This window comes from Babylonia areolata, chromosome 14, assembly GCF_041734735.1.
Source record: "Babylonia areolata isolate BAREFJ2019XMU chromosome 14, ASM4173473v1, whole genome shotgun sequence".
Classification (NCBI taxonomy): Eukaryota; Metazoa; Mollusca; class Gastropoda; order Neogastropoda; family Buccinidae; genus Babylonia; species Babylonia areolata.
This window is the reverse complement of record NC_134889.1, coordinates 16,755,873-16,763,523: the sequence shown is the minus strand read 5'-3', so window position 1 is coordinate 16,763,523 and position 7,651 is coordinate 16,755,873. Positions and strand designations below refer to the sequence as shown.

The window sequence follows — 7,651 nt, the reverse complement described above, 5'->3', positions numbered from 1 at the left end:
GTCACATTGCACAGCTCTGATATTGTATTTTTTGACATGCTGTTTTGAATTTGACAATACTCACATAATCTGCGTCCGAACTTTTAGATATTTTGCAGACTTATTGATAATACCCAAAGGTAACTATGTGAAAATTTTCAATGAATTCGGTTTCTCTGTCACTGAGAAAATGCTATGTCAAAAAGCGGTACACTTTTGGGGGACACCCGATATATTCGTTCAACACGATAGTGGAGGATTAAAAAAAAGCAGGTAACAACTAAACAATCCTTGCGCTATTAACAAAATGCGAAAATTGAAAAGGAAGGGGGACTGGGGTTAGACAAAGAAATTTGGATGACGATAATTATAAGCCCCTCAAAGATAGCAACGGGGTGCTATTTCAATTTCCTCAAAAGGAGAGATCGCCAATGGAACTCCTTGTATGTCGGCACTTTTGTTCCATGCGGATTCCTCATGTATCAAAACTATCATCAAAAATATGATCCAGATCCACCAATCATAATTTAGTGGCGTTCTCTGATATATTGATTGATTGATTGATATGGATAATTATATAGCGCCTATCCTCGGTCGGAGACTAAGCTCTAAGCGCTTTACAAACACGGGGTCATTTGCACAACAGGCTGTCCACCTGGGTAGAGCCGACTGACGGCTGTCACTGGGCGCTCATCATTCGTTTCCTGTGTCATTCAGTCAGATTTCAGGCACGCACACATACACACTCAGACAGAAATGTAACATTTTTTACATGTATGACCGTTTTGTATATTTACCCCGCCATGTAGGCAGCCATACTCCGTTTTCGGGATGTGCATGCTGGGTGTGTTGTTGTTTCCATAACCCACCGAACGCTGACATGGATTACAGGATCTTTAACGTGCGTATTTGATCTTCTGCGTGCTTATACACACGAAGGGGGTTCAGGTCACTAGCAGGTCTGCACATATGTTGACCTGGGAGATCGTAAAAATCTCCACCCTTTACCAACCAGGCGCCGTCACCGAGATTCAAACCCGAAACCCTCAGATTGAAAGTCAAAGGCTTTAACCATTCTGCTATTGCGCCCATCAATATGGGGAAAAAAGTCACAATCCAGTGACTTCACAGGGCAGCCTTGAAAGTGTGAGGTCAAGAACAAGAACGAAAACAAAACAATAAAATAAACTGTATAAAAAGAAATAATAGTAACGAATGGATCACCTCGTAAACAATCATCTTTTTTTTTACGCTTGATGATGTTTGGGGATCCGAAAAGGATGAAATGGAGGCAACAAAAGTGTGTTAATCACCACTCAGTGGTCAGTTCAGTGGCCAGCTTAGGGCAGATGGTGTAAGCCAGGGCATTGTTAGGTGAACAAGCACTCACACGGATAAAGCGTTGCACATGGAAGGAAGGAAGCCTTCACTGGAATCTGCGAAGAGATGCTATCCGTCTCTGTTTGACCAAGTTAAGTTCGTTCTTTCGGCATGATAGGAGAGGAAAGCAAGTGCAGGTAACTAGACAACCCTTCCTTAAGAAATATGCATAGAGAACAATAATAATAATGACAATAGTAACAGTAACAATAACAATAATAATAATATGGGGAGAAAGAAAGAGTTAGAGGACGATATATATATATATATATATATATATATATATATATAGAGAGAGAGAGAGAGAGAGAGAGAGAGAGAGAGAGAGAGAGAGAGAGAGAGAGAATATGTAATCCCACACGTCTCTGTTTTCCATAAAGAAGTGGAAGAAGCGTAAAAAAATAAAATAAAATTTGAAAAAAAGACTTGGTTTAACTTCTATCCTTTAAAACCGATTTGCGCTTTAGGCGGGATAGTGGTTTCGAAAATCTAACAAGGAGACAAATGTCAGACATGTGACGGCCTACCAGTAACAAAGGATAAAATCCACAAAAGGACTAAAAAGGAACTCTTGACAGTAAATCCTTTAAAAACCACTACCCCACTCCAAGCGCAAATCAGTTTAAAAGGGTAAAGGTTAAACCACAGAGAGTCAAAGTTAAACCAAAGAGAGTCAAAGTTAAACCAAAGAGAGCCAAAGTTAAACTAAAGAGAGAGCCAAAGATAAACCAAAGAGAGAGCCAAAGCTAAACCAAAGAAAGCCAAAGCTGATCCAAAGAGAGCCAAAGTTAAACCAAAGAAAGCCAAAGCTAAACCAAAAAGAGCCAAAGTTAAACTAAAGAGAGAGCCAAAGATAAACCAAAGAGAGCCAAAGCTAAACCAAAGAGAGCCAAAGTTAAACCAAAGAGAGCCAAAGTTAAACCAAAGAGAGAGCCAAAGTTAAACCAAAGAGAGAGCCAAAGTTAAACCAAAGAGATCCAAAGTTAAACCAAAGAGAGAGCCAAAGTTAAACCAAAGAAAGCCAAAGCTGATCCAAAGAGAGCCAAAGTTAAACCAAAGAAAGCCAAAGCTGATCCAAAGAGAGCCAAAGTTAAACCAAAGAGAGCCAAAGCTAAACCAAAGAGAGCCAAAGCTAAACCAAATTCAGAAAGAAAGAAGAAAGAAAAAAATGCAGAAAGAAGACGGGGGAACAGGAGAAAGGAAAGAGAAAGAGAGAGAGAAATACCGGGAGAAGAAGAAAGAAAGAGAGAGAGAGAGGAGAGAGAGAGAGAGAGAGAGAGAGACAGAGAGACAGAGAGACACAGAGAGAGAGAGACAGAGGGAGACAGAGAGACAGAGAGAGAAACAGAGAGAGACAGAGAGAGAGAGACAGACAGACAGAGACAGAGAGACAGAGACAGAGAGAGAGAGAGAAATGCAAAGAAAAGAAACACACGGTACGTTCTCCATTCCACCCCCACCCCCATCCACCCATCACTCCAAATTGACACACACACAAAATCAGCGATACTTTTTATGATAAAAATCACCAAACCTCACAACAGAACAAACCAAAAACAGGATGAGAGAAAAGCAAATAAAAACATTGAAATATGTTAATATGAATTATAAATAAACAACAAAAAATGTATATATATAAATCTCTGTGTGTGTGTGTGTGTGTGTGTGTGTGTGTGTATGTGTGTGTGTGTGTGTGTGTGTGTCCAGTCTACCATCGAATCTGAAATTAGAAACCACAATCCATGTACATAATTATATTAGATATGTAGTCCTCCAACTGAAGGGAATACAATCATGGACATGAAAAATTGAATGCGGAAGGGATTTTTGTTGTTGTTGTTGTTGAAGCTGCTGCTGTTTTTAGTAGGTTTTTTGTGTGTGTTTTTTTGTTGTTGTTGTTGTTTGTTTGTTTGTTGCTGTATTTGACTGTGCTTTCAAATCTGTGAAACTGCATGTTTGGTGCATATCTGTTATACATGTGTGGGTGTATGTGTGAATGTGTGTCTTCATGTTTAACATTTATTTGCTTATTTATCATCATTGTTGTCTAATTTATTTATTTATTTATTTATTTATTTATTATTATTATTATTATTATTATTATTATTATTATTATTATTATTAAGATAAGATAAGAATAACTTTATTATCTCCAACTGGAGAAATTATTATTATTACCACTACCTTTTTTATATTATAATCATTATTTATTTATTTATTTATGTAAGCTTATCTATTATTTATTCTTTTTTTTTTCTTTCTTTTTTCTCTCAAGGCCTGACTAAGCGCGTTGGGTTAAGCTGCTGGTCAGGCATCTGCTTGGCAGATGTGGTGTAGCGTATATGGATTTGTCCGAACGCAGTGACGCCTTCCTTGAGCTACTGAAACTGAAACTGTTGTTCGTTGTTGTTGTTGTTTTGTACCCCATAATTTAATTTGTAAAATATTTTGTTCTCTATAGCTCATTGATGATAAATGAGGATGTGAGTGACACAGATGCTGCAGCAGTGTGGGTTAGTGTTGGTTTTAGACACGACTTGACAAGGTTTGTAACTTGTTAGTCAGGAACGTGGTGCAACACACAACACTCTCAAAGTCTTATCTGTGAAACAGACGACCCTCGCCTGTCGGGGTCCCAGTCTTGCCATTGGAAGACAGCAGGACTCTCGACAACTCGGCGTTGGAGACAGCCGCTGTGGTCAAACAACAACAACAACAACAACAAGACCTGTTGGGGCTGGAATCTATGTTGTCCTTCTCGCCAGTCCTGCAACGCTAATCGCTTTACCATGGTACGTTTTATTTCTTTCTTTTTTTTTTCTTCTTCTTCTTCCTTTCTTTCTTTGGTGGGTTTTTTTGTATGATCCACCTGGATATACCTTAGGTTTGGGAACAAAAGTGGAGTGATGGGCTAGAGGTAGCGTGTCCGCCTAGGAAGCGAGAGAATCTGAGCGCGCTGATTCGAATCACGGCTCAGCCGCTGATATTTTTTCCCCCTCCACTAGACCTGGAGTGGTTGTCTGGAAGCTAGTCATTCGGATGAGACGATAAACCGAGGTTCCGTGTGGAGCATGGACTTAGCGCACGTAAAAGAACCCACGGCAACAAAAGGGATGTTCCTGGCATAATTCTGTAGAAAAATCCACTTCGATAGGAAAAGCAAATAAAACTGCACGCAGGAAAACAAAATACCACCCCCCCCCCCCAAAAAAAAAAAAGAAAAAGAAAAAAAGGTGACTTGTTGTGTAGCGACGCGCTGTCCCTGGGGAGAGCAACTCGAATTTCACACAGAGAAATCTGTTGTCATAAAAAGAAATACAAATACAACATAGCTTCGCTCCATCCATTTCAGAACTAGCGACTGACAGGAAGAAACGAAGAGGATATAGATTTAGATAGATACGTCAGAAGATACAGAAATGGGAAGAAAAAAATACGAAATAATAAAAATACGAAATGTGGGAACTGTAGAAAAAAAGTTTGGTTTTTTTTTTTTCAAAACATCTCATCGTCGTTGTTGTTGTTGTCTGGATTTTTCCTTCTCATTGACACAGAGAAATAAAAAAGCGAGAAAACAAAAACAGGCGAAAGCGGGGGCCGGCGATGGGGGGGAGGGAGGTAGAAGGGGCGGGGGGGCAAGTAAGAATACATTGATACTGCTACCGATGAAGATTATGAAAAATGAAGAAAGACACCATGAGGACACACACACACACACACACACACACACACACTGAAATTGAGAAGAAGAAAGAAAAAGAAATTCTAGTCACACAGACAGAACGATCCAATGTCCCTTTAACAGCCAACAGGAGATGAAAAACAGAAAGGATAATAACAAAGAGAACAAGAACAAGAACAAGAAAAACAAGAACAAGAAGAACAAAAAGAATAATAACAAGAAGAACAAGAACAAGAAAAACAAGAACAAAAAGAAAGACAAGAAGAAGAACAACAACAAGAACAACAACAAGAACAAAAACAAAAAGAATAAAAACAAGAACACGAAGAACAAGAACAAGAAGAACAAAACAATAACAACAAGAAGAACAACAAGGGATAATAATAAGAACAAGAAGAACAAGAACAAGAACAAGAAGAACAAAAAGGATAAGAAGAAAAACAAGAAGAAGAACAATAAAAAGAACAATAAAAAGAACAAGAACAAGAACAAGAACACAAAGAACAAAAAGAACATAACAAGAAGAACAAGAACAAGAAGAATAAGAACAATAAAAAGAACAAGAAGAACAAGATAAACAAGAAGAAGAAGAAAAAAAAAAAAACAACTAAAAGGACAATAACAAGAACCAGAAGAACAAGAAGAACATGTAAGAACAAGAAGTGACCAAAAAAGCTTACTTTCCGGTTCAGGTTCAGAGACCAACAACGTCCAGGGCAAGACAGTAACTTGCTAGTGGGTACAGCAACCGTCTCTGCCTGACAAGACAAGACCTTCCGCAACAGCAACAGCAGCAACAGCAACAGCAACAGCAGCAGCAGCAGAAAACGATGGTGCTCAAGTCACCTGTGTCCTTCTTGGGAGGACGGCGCGGTAGCAGACACCTGTTGTGGCTCGCTCGGCAACGGCGGACGTACGGTGCGGACGTCTTGGTGTCCCTCTGCCGCTAGTCTCTGTCAGTCTGTCTGCGTTCTCTGTGGGGGCCCGCTAGTTGTAGTGGTCGTTTGGTGGTGGTGGTGGTGGTGCTGGTGATGGTGGTGGCATTGGTGGTTGTGTGTGTGTGTGTGTTGGGGGAGGGGAGGGATGGAGGGGATGGAGGGGGGACGGGGGGGAAGGGAAACTGTGGGGGAGGAAAACTGGGGACCCGGGGAGTTGGAGGGGGGGTTGGGGGTAGTGTTGGCCGTTGGGAAGGGGTACGGTAGAAGGGATGGAGTGTGGGTTGTGGGGGATGGGGGGGGGGAGGGAGTGTGTGAGTGGGGGGGTGGAATTAGAGGTTGGGGGTGGGGGTTGGTGGGTTGGGGGTACTGGAGGGGATGGGGGTTGGTGTGTGTGTGTGTGTGTGTGTGTGTGTGTGTGTGTGTGTGTGTGTGTGTGTGTGTGTGTGTGTGTGTGTGTGCGTGCGTGCGCGCGTGTGTGTGTGATTGTGTGCGAACGTACGCTCTTACATGTGATTGCGTGCTTGCCCGCACACGCGCGCGCGCGCGCGTCCATGTGTATGTGTGTGTGTGTGTGTTTGTGTGTGTGCGCGCGCGCATGAGTGGTGATGATGGGGGAGGTGAGGGCAACATACAGTGTGGGGGGTGGAGGGGAGGGAAGGAGGGTGGGGGGCGGAGTGGGGGAGGGGAGGAGGAGGGTTCCAAAGCAACGTAGCGCGGCCAGACGTTCTGTGCGTGTCTGTCGGCCTCAGACAAGCGGATGTTCTGCGTGTGTGACGCAGTGGCCACAACTTGACCAATCAGCGACCCGCGCGACCACTCTGCAATAAGCGAACAACATTATCTCTGTAGGAGGTTGCGGCCTTCTTACCATTTAGAGGCGGGGTGGTGGTGGTGGGGTAGGGGGACCGGGGGGGGGGGGGGGAGGGAGGAGGTGGTGGTTGATTAATATTGTCGAGTCTTTGTGGCGAGAGCGAACGGAAGAAAGTTTAGTTTGGTTTATTTTTTTTTTTATCTATGAGGGGTGTGTGCACGTTTAGTTTGATTAACCAATCATAATACTTTTACTCTTCTACCCCCTCCACCCCTCTTCCAATCCACCCCCTTCGTTCTCACCCCCCCCCTCCCCCTCCTCCCACCTGACGATGTCCAGCCTTGATAATTAGCATATGGATAAAACTGTCTAGCCATTACAAAGTCGAGCGAAATCAGACAAACAAAAGCCTTGAATCATATATTAAAGTTCTTGGTGATCATTTTCATATCCTATGTGAGTTTTCACACGGTATAGTTATATCGCTGTCAGGATTTTTTTTTTTTTTTTCAGTTCCGGTCTTCAAAACACTCAGTTGTCTCCCTGACGTAAAACTCTGGATGACGATTGATAGTAAGTGTTTGCAGTCGAACAATGGTTAAAACACAGGCACTGTTTATTGGTTCTCAGAAACATCCACATTACCCAGATTTTATTATGACTGCTCGATGCGGCATTCCCTTTTCTGCATCAGACACAGGCGCCATGTTTGACGACAAACCCTCAACGAAACAACAAGACTGAACTCTGCCAAAGGAGGTCTGCATACCTGGAATTATGTCGTATGAACTCTGTTCGGCATGTCCTCGCCATTGAAGCAACCCAAACTCTTGTCACTTTTCTCATTCCTCCTCGCCTTCA

The 7,651-nt window shown here is 42.3% G+C and overlaps 1 protein-coding gene across 1 annotated transcript in view; it reads right to left on the bottom strand.

The window, feature by feature from the left end:
* Positions 1 to 5,973, bottom strand: part of LOC143289511 (uncharacterized) — a 70,331-nt gene extending 64,358 nt beyond the window's left edge. The window contains exon 1 of the mRNA XM_076598503.1: positions 5,888 to 5,973. The gene's annotated coding sequence lies outside the window, so the exon portion shown is untranslated. The remainder of the gene's footprint in view (positions 1 to 5,887) is intronic.
* Between the last annotated feature and the right edge of the window lie 1,678 nt (positions 5,974 to 7,651).